The sequence below is a fragment of the Canis lupus genome, chromosome 1 (genome assembly GCF_003254725.2).
Source record: "Canis lupus dingo isolate Sandy chromosome 1, ASM325472v2, whole genome shotgun sequence".
Lineage (NCBI taxonomy): Eukaryota > Metazoa > Chordata > Mammalia > Carnivora > Canidae > Canis > Canis lupus.
Window position 1 is genome coordinate 25,116,093 of NC_064243.1, and position 12,280 is coordinate 25,128,372.

General features: G+C 38.4%; 1 non-coding gene across 1 annotated transcript; it reads right to left on the reverse strand.

The window, feature by feature from the left end:
- Positions 1 to 755: 755 nt before the first annotated feature.
- Positions 756 to 862, reverse strand: LOC112645776 (U6 spliceosomal RNA). Its single transcript, XR_003127245.1, has one exon. It is a non-coding gene; the product is annotated as a U6 spliceosomal RNA (small nuclear RNA).
- Positions 863 to 12,280: the final 11,418 nt, after the last annotated feature.

A 12,280-nucleotide genomic window follows, 5' to 3' on the forward strand; every position in this document is an offset into this window, starting at 1 on the left:
TGACACTGGAACTAACACTGTTTAGGCTCCAGGGTAATGTTCATGCTTATCTTGTGCCCTGTGTCCTAGAAAAGGTGATTATATCTGGGTCTCTGTTGCTGTTGGAGAAAGAAACTACTCTGGAGTGAAGACAGACTTTGGACAGCAGAAACCCTTAAGTACGAGAAAACGTATTGAGTGATTTATCAAGTCCCTCCTTGCAGATAATGTGAATGCATATTCATTCTTGCATAACCCAGTGTGCTTTCCCACTAGTACTGAGTATCCATTGTTCCTGCTAGTCTTTGTGTTCTGATCCATGGTTCCACAGATACTCCCAGACAAGTGTGGTATTCATAGCAGTTGCATATGGTGGCCATGGAACATTTTGCAATATCTTTTAGTTTCCAGAATATTTATTATATTACTGTAAAATTTATATACCTATTACATCAGTCAAAGGAGTATCATTGGGCCAACAGCAGAACACTGAGATGTGTACAATAAAAATTAATATGCATGTCTTTGATAATTTGCTGACTTCCAATCATATGAAAACCATATATTTGTACATATTTCCCATTTTGTACAATTTAACAGTGACATATGTCAAAGTAAGAGAATAAGACATATTTTTTACAGTGTGTTAGCTTGATTTATAAGTTAAATATTGAGATATGGTATGCTGCCCTCCAATTTTATTTTTTTTCTCATTTTATAGATATGTAATAGTTTACCATTGGTACAATAGGATTTTTTAATATGCAGAAAATGTGAAAAAAATGGAACACTTCACGAATTTGTGTGTCATCCTTGTGCAGGGGCCATGCTAATCTTCTCTGTATCTTTCTAATTTTGGCATATGTGCCTCCGAAGCAAGCACTCCAATTTGAGTCCTGCAACCATTACTCCTGGACTTTGGCCACACTTCCCAAGTGACCAGAGTTAGATGACCTGGCTTACTAGGAGTGACATTTCAACAAGGAAAAGAAGTTATGTCACCTTAGCCTGAAAATATCTTCCTATTTACTCAGAAAATATTGTTATATGCTTTTGGTTCTAGGATGCAGTTTCTTTTCTAACAAGGATTTTCTTTTCCTGAAAAAAAATCAGTCATTTTTATTCTGCCTCTTATGAAGTCTTGTCACTGAAATTTCCATGCCATGAGTTGCAATACAGAACATGTGCGGAATAAATTCTGGTCTTGTGCAAAGATTTAGGGAAATCCTCACTTTTCCAAGGTCACTGCTTGGTGTCTGTGACACTTTATAATAACTTCCCCTCTCATTTAGTATTGTTTATTGCATTTTGTGTGGGGATAATAACATGGGATGTCAGATTATTGTTTGCCAGTCTACACAGCATACACAAACATATCTATGTTTATAATGAATTTACCTCTGTAAATAAACTATGATAAAGAGAGGGAAAAAATGTAACAAAATGTTAATATTTTAATAACACTGGGGGCTGATGTAGTGGCCAGGAAAAAATTTTCTATCATAGTATGAGTAAAAGCCTTCCATTAGGGCAAGTTGCCTAGAATAGAGAGAAGATAGTGGGTCATCCTCAAGAGCAAATGACAAAGATGGGATCCCATCCTGAAGAAGAGTCCCACAGCTAGGATGGATGGTCTATGACTCTTACTACTCTTTATTTTCAATGCATTTCCATTAACAAGGGACCTGAGCTTTTAGGTTCCAGAATGGGAGCCTCTATCCCCTCTTTCACATAGAGGCTCAAAACTATCTGGACCTGTCCTGCTGCTTGATTTTGTTCTTTGTTATTTTTTAACTAGTATTAGGATAAAGATTTAGACCTTTCTTCTGAAGTGAAGGAATCTTGAGTAGGTCTTTGAAACCAAGGTCAATAAGCCTTGCCCTTGAAACCATAATACCACTGCTAAAGATTATTTGTTCCAGATGTGCTTTGGAAACATAGGATAAACCACTTGGAAGATGATAAACTTTAAGAGAGAATATAATTTATGGCTTTAAAAATATATATGGTTTTTCCTAAATGTGTTGTGTGAAGCACATTATGTCAGTAAACTAAATGAAGCCTGGTTTCTCATGAACTTAGTAGCATTAGATTTATTCATAACATCCAAGGTTTTTTAAAAGTGGTTTAAAATTAATTATATTTTGAGGGATCCCGGGTGGCGCAGCGGTTTGGCGCCTGCCTTTGGCCCAGGGCGCGATCTTGGAGACCCAGGATCGAATCCCACATCGGGCTCCCGGTGCATGGAGCCTGCTTCTCCCTCTGCCTGTGTCTCTGCCTCTCTCTCTCTCTGTGTGACTATCATAAATAAATAAATAAATAAATAAATAAATAAATAAATAAATAAAAATTTTAAAAAAAATTATATTTTGAGAAACATTTGGCAGTACACATCATTGGGAGATAATTATAGACACCCTCCATTAAATGTCTTATAAACCAGACTGATTTCCAATGTCATTGTTTGTATAAAAGAATGCCATCTGTTCTCCTTCATTATTACTTTCTTTTTTTATAAATTTATTTTTTATTGGTGTTCAATTTGCCAACATATAGAATAACACCCAGTGCTCATCCCATCAAGTGCCCCCCTCAGTGCCCATCACCCAGTCACCCCCACCCCCGCCCACCTCCCCTTCCACCACCCCTAGTTCGTTTCCCAGAGTTAGGAGTCTCTCATGTTCTGTCTCCTTTTCTGATATTACTTTCTTATTTCTTTTGTTTATTGCATAAAGCCTGTCGAATTGAAAACTCCATTGTAGAATTATCCAAGTGAAAATGATCTTTACATAAGACATTTGTTACTGTTGTTTTTTTATTATAAAGTTAGAATCATACATAAAAATGAAAAACAGTATTTATTTACATTATTTCCTCCCCTTCCAGTTTCAACCTAAGCCTCTATTTTCTTCATGCCTTGTGCCCTTTTTTCTTAAATTATGGTATACAGTCTTTTATTTTCTGATTTTCAAATATACTTGTCTCTCTTGGGCTTATCTGTCCCAAGCTTTTTTGTATTTCTATTTATTTTGCTTTTTTCAACTTGGCTTGGTTCTCACATTCAGAACTCTTCTACAAGGGTCCCCTGCTTTCTAGTGTCTTTATGTTAATGGCAGTCTACATAATTGCTTTGTAATTTTGATTATTGGGCCCTCTGCCAATTCCATCCCTTCCATTCCTTGCCTCTTCACTCCTACAGTGTGATTTTTTTTTTTTTAGAGATTTTATTCATTTATTCATTCATGAGAGACATAGAAAGAGAGAGAGAGGCAGAGACACAGGCAGAGGGAGAAGCAGGCTCTTCACAGGGAGCCTGATGTGGGATTCGGTCCCAGGACCCTAGGATCACACCCTGAGCTGAAGGCGGCACTAAACCGCTGAGCCACGCAGGCTGCCCCCAATCAATGTGTTTTAACTCATAACTTAAATGTGGCTATCAAAGTTAATTAATCTGCTTGATGATTTGACTACCCATTTGGTTCTTTTCCCCATTATCTATCCAAAACCACACCAGATTTGACCATTTAGGGGCCCCCAGCCAAAGAAAACTACCAAAGTATTTCCGTATTTGCCTAACTTAAAAATCTTAATAGCCTATAAAAAAAATTCTGGATTGATCTCACCAATCTTCAAATTTTGTCTCTTCTCTCCAAAACATTATCTTCACTTAGAAAATCATATTCTTCTCAGACCATTTCCTTCCATAACTCCATTTGGCTTCTGGAAATGAATCATGTGGACCTTTCATTTTTCTTTAATGCTCTCACATATTGTTCCAGTAAACAAATCCCTGCTAAATTTTAATTGAGGCTCTCCTCCTTCATCCTGGGAATGGAATCAGAAGAAACTGCCCTCAGCTGCATTTTTATTTGGAAGACTTATTCTTTTCTTAAAGTGAGGCCTTATCAGGCCTCACTTATTTCTCCCCACTTCTCCTTTCAAATAAATTTTCCATGTGTCAAGGCTGCAGCCTAGACCAATATCACCATTCATCTATGGTTTCTGAAACTCCAGCTACTACCAGTGAAGAGTCCCAAGTGCCACAGATGCCATAACTTATCTAAGTTATACTGTCCCCTAGATGTTGGTGTATATGTGTCTTATCTCTCTGGTTAGAATGTAAGTCTCTTTAGAATAAGAACTGAATGTTTCGATGAATGTCAAACCAAATGCCATATATAGTGGGTGATAAAGTCCATTTAGAAAGTTGTGACCCACACTTAAAAATAAATCAAATATAAACAAAGAGAGGATATTCCATTAAATTGCTCATATTATGAATAAGAATTAGCCAATATTTGGAAACAATCTAAATTGTCAGTCAATAGATGAATGAATAAAGAAAATGTAGGGATAAAGAAAAAAGATATATAGAAATGGAATAATAGGGATCCCTGGGTGGCGCAGCGGTTTGGCGCCTGCCTTTGGCCCAGGGCGCGATCCTGGAGACCCGGGATCGAATCCCACATCAGGCTCCCGGTGCATGGAGCCTGTTCCTCCCTCTGCCTGTGTCTCTGCCGCGCTCTCTCTCTCTCTGTGACTATCATAAATAAATAAAAAAAAAAAATTTAAAAAAAAAAAAAGAAATGGAATAATATTTAGCTACAAAGAAGAAGGAAATCTTCACATTAGTGACAACGTGGACAAACCTTGAGGCATTATGCTAAGTGAACTAAGTCAGACAGAGAAAGACAAATACTCTCTGATCTCATTTATATGAGGTATCTAAAAAAACAAACAAAAAACAGAACTCAGAAATATAGAGCACAGATTGGTAATTGCTAGAGGTGGGGGTTTGGGATGGAAGAAATAGATAAAGAGGGATAAAAGGCATAAAATAAATAAGTTATAAAAAAAAGTCATAAGGAATGTAATGCAAAGCACAGCAACTCTAATTAATAATACTGTATTGCGTATTTGAAAGTTGCAAAGAGAGTAGCTCTTAAAAGTTCTCACTGCAAGAAAAGTTTTCTAAATATATGACAACTGACGATGATGGATGTTATGGGCTTTTTGTGTTGATCATTTTACAATATATACAAATACAAATCGTTATGTTGTATATCTGAAGCTCATGTTGTATGTCAATTATAACTCAGTTCATAAAGACAAAATTTAGAAATGGAAAAATAAAGGAGTAAGAATTATTTTGGGAAACATCTTAACGTGTGTCCACTGAGTCATGACCAGAATTTTGAGAAGCTGCACTACAGTGTAAGGACACAACAGATACCTGGTATTTGATCATTTAAGTTGTTAAAAAGAAGAGTTGAGGAAAGATTTGGAAGAAGCTTGTCTATAAAATTTTGAGGGTCTTTTTATGGCTCTTGCTCTTTGGCCCTTCAGGCTGTGGGCTCTACACAGTCTCAGGTTGCTTCATCAGCCTGATTCAGGACCTCCTTTCCTTGTTCAGAACAACTGAATGAGCCACAAAATCCCTAAGGGAATTCATATGCTGATGTAAGCCTCATGGTGGACACAATGCATAAACCCTACTGTGGGTTGTCTATCTCCCAAATGGGAAGTTAATTATTATTGACACAAGTGGCTAATTTCCATACCCTTCAGTTTAGTTTAGCAAATATTCATGGAGTGCCTCCATGCACTGGAGGCAGGGACTGAAGATATAGAGTTAAATCAGACATGGGTTACACTCTAGAAGAGTTTATGATTTAATATAGGAGCTGACAAATTGCAGCCCACAGGCCAAATCTGTTCCACAGTCTGTTAGTGTAAATAAAGCTTAATTGGAACTCAGCCAGGCTCATTTGTTTGAAATGTATTGTCTATGGCTGCTTTTGAGCAGCCACATAGAACTGAGTTGTTGCAACAGCAACCAGATGGCCCACAGAGCTTCAATATTTACTGAAAAAATCTGTGAAAAGGTTTGCTAATCAATATAACATTAAAATTTAAGGTAATACTTTTTTTCCTATGGTATCTCCATATACAAAAATGACAGATGTATCAAAAGCAATGTAATATTTTCCTTATTTTTTATGACTAAACAACATAGATTACTGGTCTGATGGGGCAGCCTTAAAAGTATCCAAGAAGTGACTCCTTTTGAAAAGCTGGTGAGAGAAAAACATGATCCTAAAGAAATGACATTCATGTTTTTCTCTCTTACACATACATAACCACCCTGCCCAGAACTTGGGATGTCTGCATATAGTGCCAATATTATCACAAAAATTACAGAACTAACTCAGCTGATTATTAGGTCAGAGATCACCAAGGGCCTGCCCATTAGCTGAGGATAGGTCATCATTATCATGTGCTTGGCCCTAAAGTTATTGAGCAATATTAATTTGAGAAATTAACTTAATTTTGCATTAAAATATGGGCCTCCCAATTCTTTTGAAAAATCACATTTGGCAGCACTAGGTCTCCATTCCTGCATGACCAAAGCTCGCTGGGGCTGAAAAGCAGCTTCTGTCTTTGAACACAACATACACACTCCAGATTACCCCAGTTTCTACTGCTCCCAGATAGTTCCCTGACTCAAGATTAATTGTCAATTGCCATTTACAACAAACTTACATTGATATTTTTTTTTCAATAAAGACATTTCTCTGAAATTATTCTTTTTTAAAAGTAGTACAACAAGATTAACCAAAAGATTTATGTTTTTGTTTTAAAGATTTCATTTATTTATCCATGAGAGACACACAAAGAGAGGCCGAGACATAGGCAGAGAGAGAAGCAGGCTCCCTGCAGGGAGTCAGATTCAGGACTCAATCCCAGGACTCCCAGATCATGCCCTGAGCTGAAGGTGTGATGCTCAACCACTGAGCCACCCAGGTGCCACAGAAAATTACATGTTAAAAACAAAACTTTATTATGTACGTAATATGCAAACAAAGGATATGTTACCTGCAGTCATTTTACTGACTTATGTTCTTTCTTGGCCCCTGTGGAAATGATGATTAATGTCTTACACCCATAAGAAAAGTTGAGCTCAAATGTAGCTTAGAGCAGTGATCTCCAAAGAGACCCTACAAAGTATTTAAGATAAGCTATTGAAGTTTGGAGAGAAAATATTAGAATTTACATATTTGGTCTCCTTTTTAATTTGTATTCATGCTTTATATATTTTGTATATATGCTTCATATATTTTGTAAGTTTATAACATAGTTATAAAGCAATACATATAGCTATACACACACACATATGCACACATCCACATATAACTAGAAGGATATTCAAATTTATTTTAGCAATTAAGGCATGTGATCAAATTAGCTTGTAGACTTTAGTCTTGGGAACCTGGAGGGACCTGAGAGTCATCACATCCAAATATTCATTTTACAAATAAAGAATCTGAAGCCATGACATGTTAGCAGTCACCACACTGCTTGCTTTCCTAACAAGGCCTACATGAAAAATGAGACCAATGTGGTGATAAAGAATTCCCCTGAAACAGCAGAGTGATTTATAGGAAATGATCAGACTTCCTCCTCCAGCACAGCACACATTTCAACCACTGGTACTTCTAATAGTTTCTCCTTTTTTGTGAAAAATGGCATCTGATCAATTTCCCCACCTCCTGTAGAGGCCGCCCCTGTAGCTGCGTTCTCATTGGCCAGCTCCCCTTGGCCCTCATCTGCCTTCCTTTCCTGTGGAAATAAAATATAAGGGCAGGAGAAAGGACATATTTGGTAATGTTACACTCCTCAGCTTCCTGCTCGGGGCTGTTTCAGCTGCAAAATGTCAAGGGAAAAAATATCCCTCCAACTTGGAATGAATTCCAGACAGACCCTGATGCCTGCAAATTTGTCAGAGAGAGCCAAGTCCAGAAAAGCAGAACATGAAGAAGGTCCATTATTCAACTTCAAGAGACACTCACATAATCAGACACTCTGGTATTTATGATTTTCCCCATTTCAGATGGTCTGTAGTTCACAACATTCCCCTCCCTTTACCGCTGATTCTGAGCTTCCTTTCAAATTAAACCTCAACAGTTATAAAAAGACTCTCACATTACTTATAAGCCGCAAGCAGTACTGGGAGACACTGTTCCTACCGGGCTGTTTGGGGCTGGAGAAGGACAGCTCTTTTTGATTATTAGTCTGGGAAGAGCAGTCCAGGAAGGCAGACTCACTTACACCTTGACCACACCACTGTCCTCATCTTGCTACCACATCTATGCCAAGACCTCTTGCCACTCACAGCATTTGATACAATGATCTTTACTAAAAAGCAGTTATTTTATTCCATTGGCTTGCTTTTTCATTTTGGCTTTTATTTTTATGGGGCAAGGGGGCATGGAATAACCAGAAAGTTGATCCTGATACTCTCAGCTTGTGAATATACCAGCAAGACTGTCTGGAAGGTTGAGTTTTGGGGGATCTTAGTCTTTTCCTGGCATTCAGCACATTCTCTTTCTCTTTTTAAAACCATTGCCACATGCTGGCAAAAAGGTAAGGAAACAGAATTTGTAATCCAAACCTCATTAAATTGCTACATACACATTTTCCCTTCTGCTTCCTGTTCTTCATTTCCAAATGCCATGGCATTTGTTTGCACTCGGTTACCCTAAGTCCTTCCTTGGGTTCTCCAAAAGGCACAAGGCATCCAAATATCAGTTTTAGCTACCAGTGGAAGTGCCCACATGAGGAATGGGGTGTTCAGTGCTCACATGTGGTCTTGATGAATGAGGGTCTTCTTTCTCCTTTTCCTGACCCGTCCAGCATCCCAACACTGGTTTTGCTCCTCAACAGTCTAAGGTTTGTGCTACTTCCATGGTGATCAACTGCTAGGTCATAAACATTAGATTGTGTCATCATTGGATGAGTCAGCTGGGAGGAAGCTGGGCTGGAAATACAGTCGAAAGGCTCTGTTGACAGATGCCATCTTAATCACGGCCTGCGTGGGAAGAGGAAAACTGTCCTGGGCCCATCCCCGGCATTGATTCACAGACCTGGGTGGCTCTAGTAGAGGCTGGGAAAGGCCATCCCCAGGGAATATCACTTTGCCCTCCTCCAGGCTTCTCACAGGATAGACACACAACTCAAATGAGGGGGAAACTGAACAAGGAAGCTTTTGCTGGTTACTTTGTGTCAGCAAAGAAAAACAACTTTCACCTTCTTTTCAATACCGGGTGCTGTTCCCTCTTAAATAGCTTACATGGTTAGCATTGCCTACACTTCTTGATGCATTCACTTTTGGTATGATTGCTTTTCCACTTTATCAGCCTTGTCTATAAAATGGGCAATGTAAGAACTCACCTTTTAGAAGGCAGGAGGTGGGACTACACAATACCATTATGTTTGTTTCAGTCAAATTTTCCCAGCTCTTTTGGGGCACCTGGGTGGCTCAGTCGGTTGAGCATTCGACTCTTGATTTTGGCTCAGGTCATCATCTCACGGTCTTGAGATCCAGCCCTGCATCAGGTCTGCACTGAGTGTGGAGCCTGCTTAGGATTCTCCATCTCCCTCTACCCCCATCCCTGCTCGCACACACGCTCTCTCATTTTTTTTTTCCTATCTCTTTTAAGCACTGGTGACTATTAGAAATTTTGCCATATTTTAAAAACACAATTTCCTGAGTCCATATTTCATTCTAGAAGAATCAATTTAATATTTCCAAATTTGGGTTTTTAATGAGTGTGATGTCCAGAGCCACTGTGCATTTGGCAGACTGGTCAGTGAGAGAAACAATGTCCTTCCCTGTGTTCCCTATCAAGAACTGCTCAGTATTCCTGCTAACCTGTTAGGCTTTATCATCCAGTCATTTTAGACCTGCAAGAGAACATTCCATCAGAGGATCAGGTCCTATCATGGGCAATGTAAGACCTCAGAAACTGTAGTACAAACAAATTTACCATGGCTCAGATTAATAATAGATAGCACTTAAATGGTCAGCCCAATTGTGTTCCTTCCCTGCTAAGGATAGAATCCAGCCAGGCAACTCAGACCAGAAGTAAGGAAGCATTTCTGGCCTTAAGTTACAGAAGTTGTGATGTTTGAATATCTTTATGATTGGCCTGGAAGATCATATTTGAATGGCTAAAGTGCATTTCTGAATGGAGATGGGGGACAAATTTATGATTCCTAATCTTTTATTCAAGATCCAAGAGTCTCGAAGTTTTTGAAAAGTGACTCCATGCATTTCTCATTGCTATTAAGATTGTTATTCATGGTCAGGCTACTTTTATATAACAAAGACAAATTCTGCTGGTTGGAAGATAAGTGAGGAGTTATTTATTATATCTCTCTTGTTTCACTGAAGAGAAAACCCAAGGACAGGAAGGTCATTGTCAGAAAGCCAGCAGCAGAGCTGAGCCTACAATGCAGACCCCCTTGGCTCCCTGTGCTGTGTACTTTACTACACCATGGGCTTACTTATAATATGAATCTATTTAAGATGTAGCTCCAGTCTGCAGGAATTTTGTTTATTTCATGAGCAGCACTGAGACAGAAATATGAGAATCTCTGGGAATTGGCATGGATAAATATTACAATTTAGAAGAATAGCTTAGGCAAAGTACAAAAGAGGAAATGCTATTTAGATGAGTTCATTACTACTCACTAAAAAAATTAAGCTCAAGGTCCAACATTTTCCTTTACTTTGCCCAACATCAGAGGCTTTACACGGCAACTTCCCAAACAAATATGTTTCATACATTTTGTCTTTTCAAAGGAACTTGTTTTAATATCTAATCTTGTGTTTATTAACTTCTTTTAGAAAAAGTTCTATTTCATCTCTACAAATGCAAAATTGAACCTAATTTTACCTCTCTCTTCTTTTATAGTTCCTTAAATGGATAATGCTGGTTTTATAAGATATCAGCCAGCTTTAATTTCTTTTTTTTTTAAAGATTTTATTTATTTATTAATGAGACACAGAGAGAGAAGCAGAGACGCAGGCAGAGAGAAGCAGGCTCCATGCTGGGAGCCAGACGTGGGACTCGATCCCGGGTCTCCAGGATCACACCCTGGGCTGAAGGGGGCGCTAAACCACTGAGCCACCGGGGCCGCCCAGCTTTAATTTCTAAGATATAAATTCCTCCCTCCTTTCTTCCTTCCTTCCTTCCTTCCTTCCTTCCTTCCTTCCTTCCTTCCTTCCTTCCTTCCTTCCTTCCTTCCTTCTTCCTTCCTTCCTCCCTCCCTCCCTTCCTTCCTTATCTTGGAGGTTAATCTACCCATTTCACATAGGAATCCAGTTGAATTGTTCCTTCGGTTTTCTATATGGAAGCTACATTTGAAGGGTGTCCTCAGTTCTACTATTGATCAGAAGTCATGCCTCACAGATTCATTTACTTATGAATGACTTTAGGAGCTAACACTTTTAATGACACAAGAAGTCTAATTATATTAGATGATAAAATTCTCCCCTAAAACTGATATTAATATTATAATATCTGTTTTCTTTCCTGTTTTGGTCTTTTTAGATTCTTTGTTGAGTGTCTAACAAAATCATAATTTTAGTAAACTCCCCATGAAGGCCAAGTAGGCACATCCCTAGCTGGTTTGATTTAGGGGGTTCCAAAAGCCATTTTAACACCAAATATTTTTTCTGTCAATCAGTTGGAAATTAAAGTTCCAGCTAATGGATTGCATTGTTCAGATTAAGACATCATCTCTAAAACACTCTGTCGGTTGGCATCTGGCAGTATCAAAGTATTATTAACCCATTAGTCCCTATGAGTACATTGTTGTTGTTTTTTTTTTTTAAGCTTTTATTTATTTATTCATGAGAGACACAGGAAGAGAGAGAGGCAGAAACACAGGCAGAGGGAGAAACAGACTCCATGCAGGGAGCCCAATGTGGGACTCAATCCCGGGTCTCCAGGATCAGGCCCTGGGCTGAAGACAGCACTAAACTGCTGAGCCACCCGGGCTTCCCCTGAGTACATTAGTTTTATATATGAATCCCAGCATGGGACAACAGAGGGTTATATTTTGATAGTAAGCATACATGGTCTAGATTGACTATGCTGGGTAAGGAAGCCCAGGTTGGACAATAGCAGGGGAAGATTAAGGTAAAAATAAGAGAAAGACTAAATAACAATTTTCTCTTCACTTGTTGTGGGATGCTGTATTTACATTACTCATATTTCAAGCATCCTTAATATGTCTATTGACTTCTTTGTCAAAGGTCTTCATTAGTGTTAATTGATTTGAATCTTCAGATTGAGTCTTAAGTGTGTATCATTAAATGAAGGCTGCTAGATCATTAAATGAGAGTCCTAATAGAATAATATAAGTGCATTAGATTAGGTGAAAAATTTTAAAAGCAAAAAAGGCTTGTAGTCAAATTTTATGATGATTTATATATGTCAGAGGAAGCAAGCAA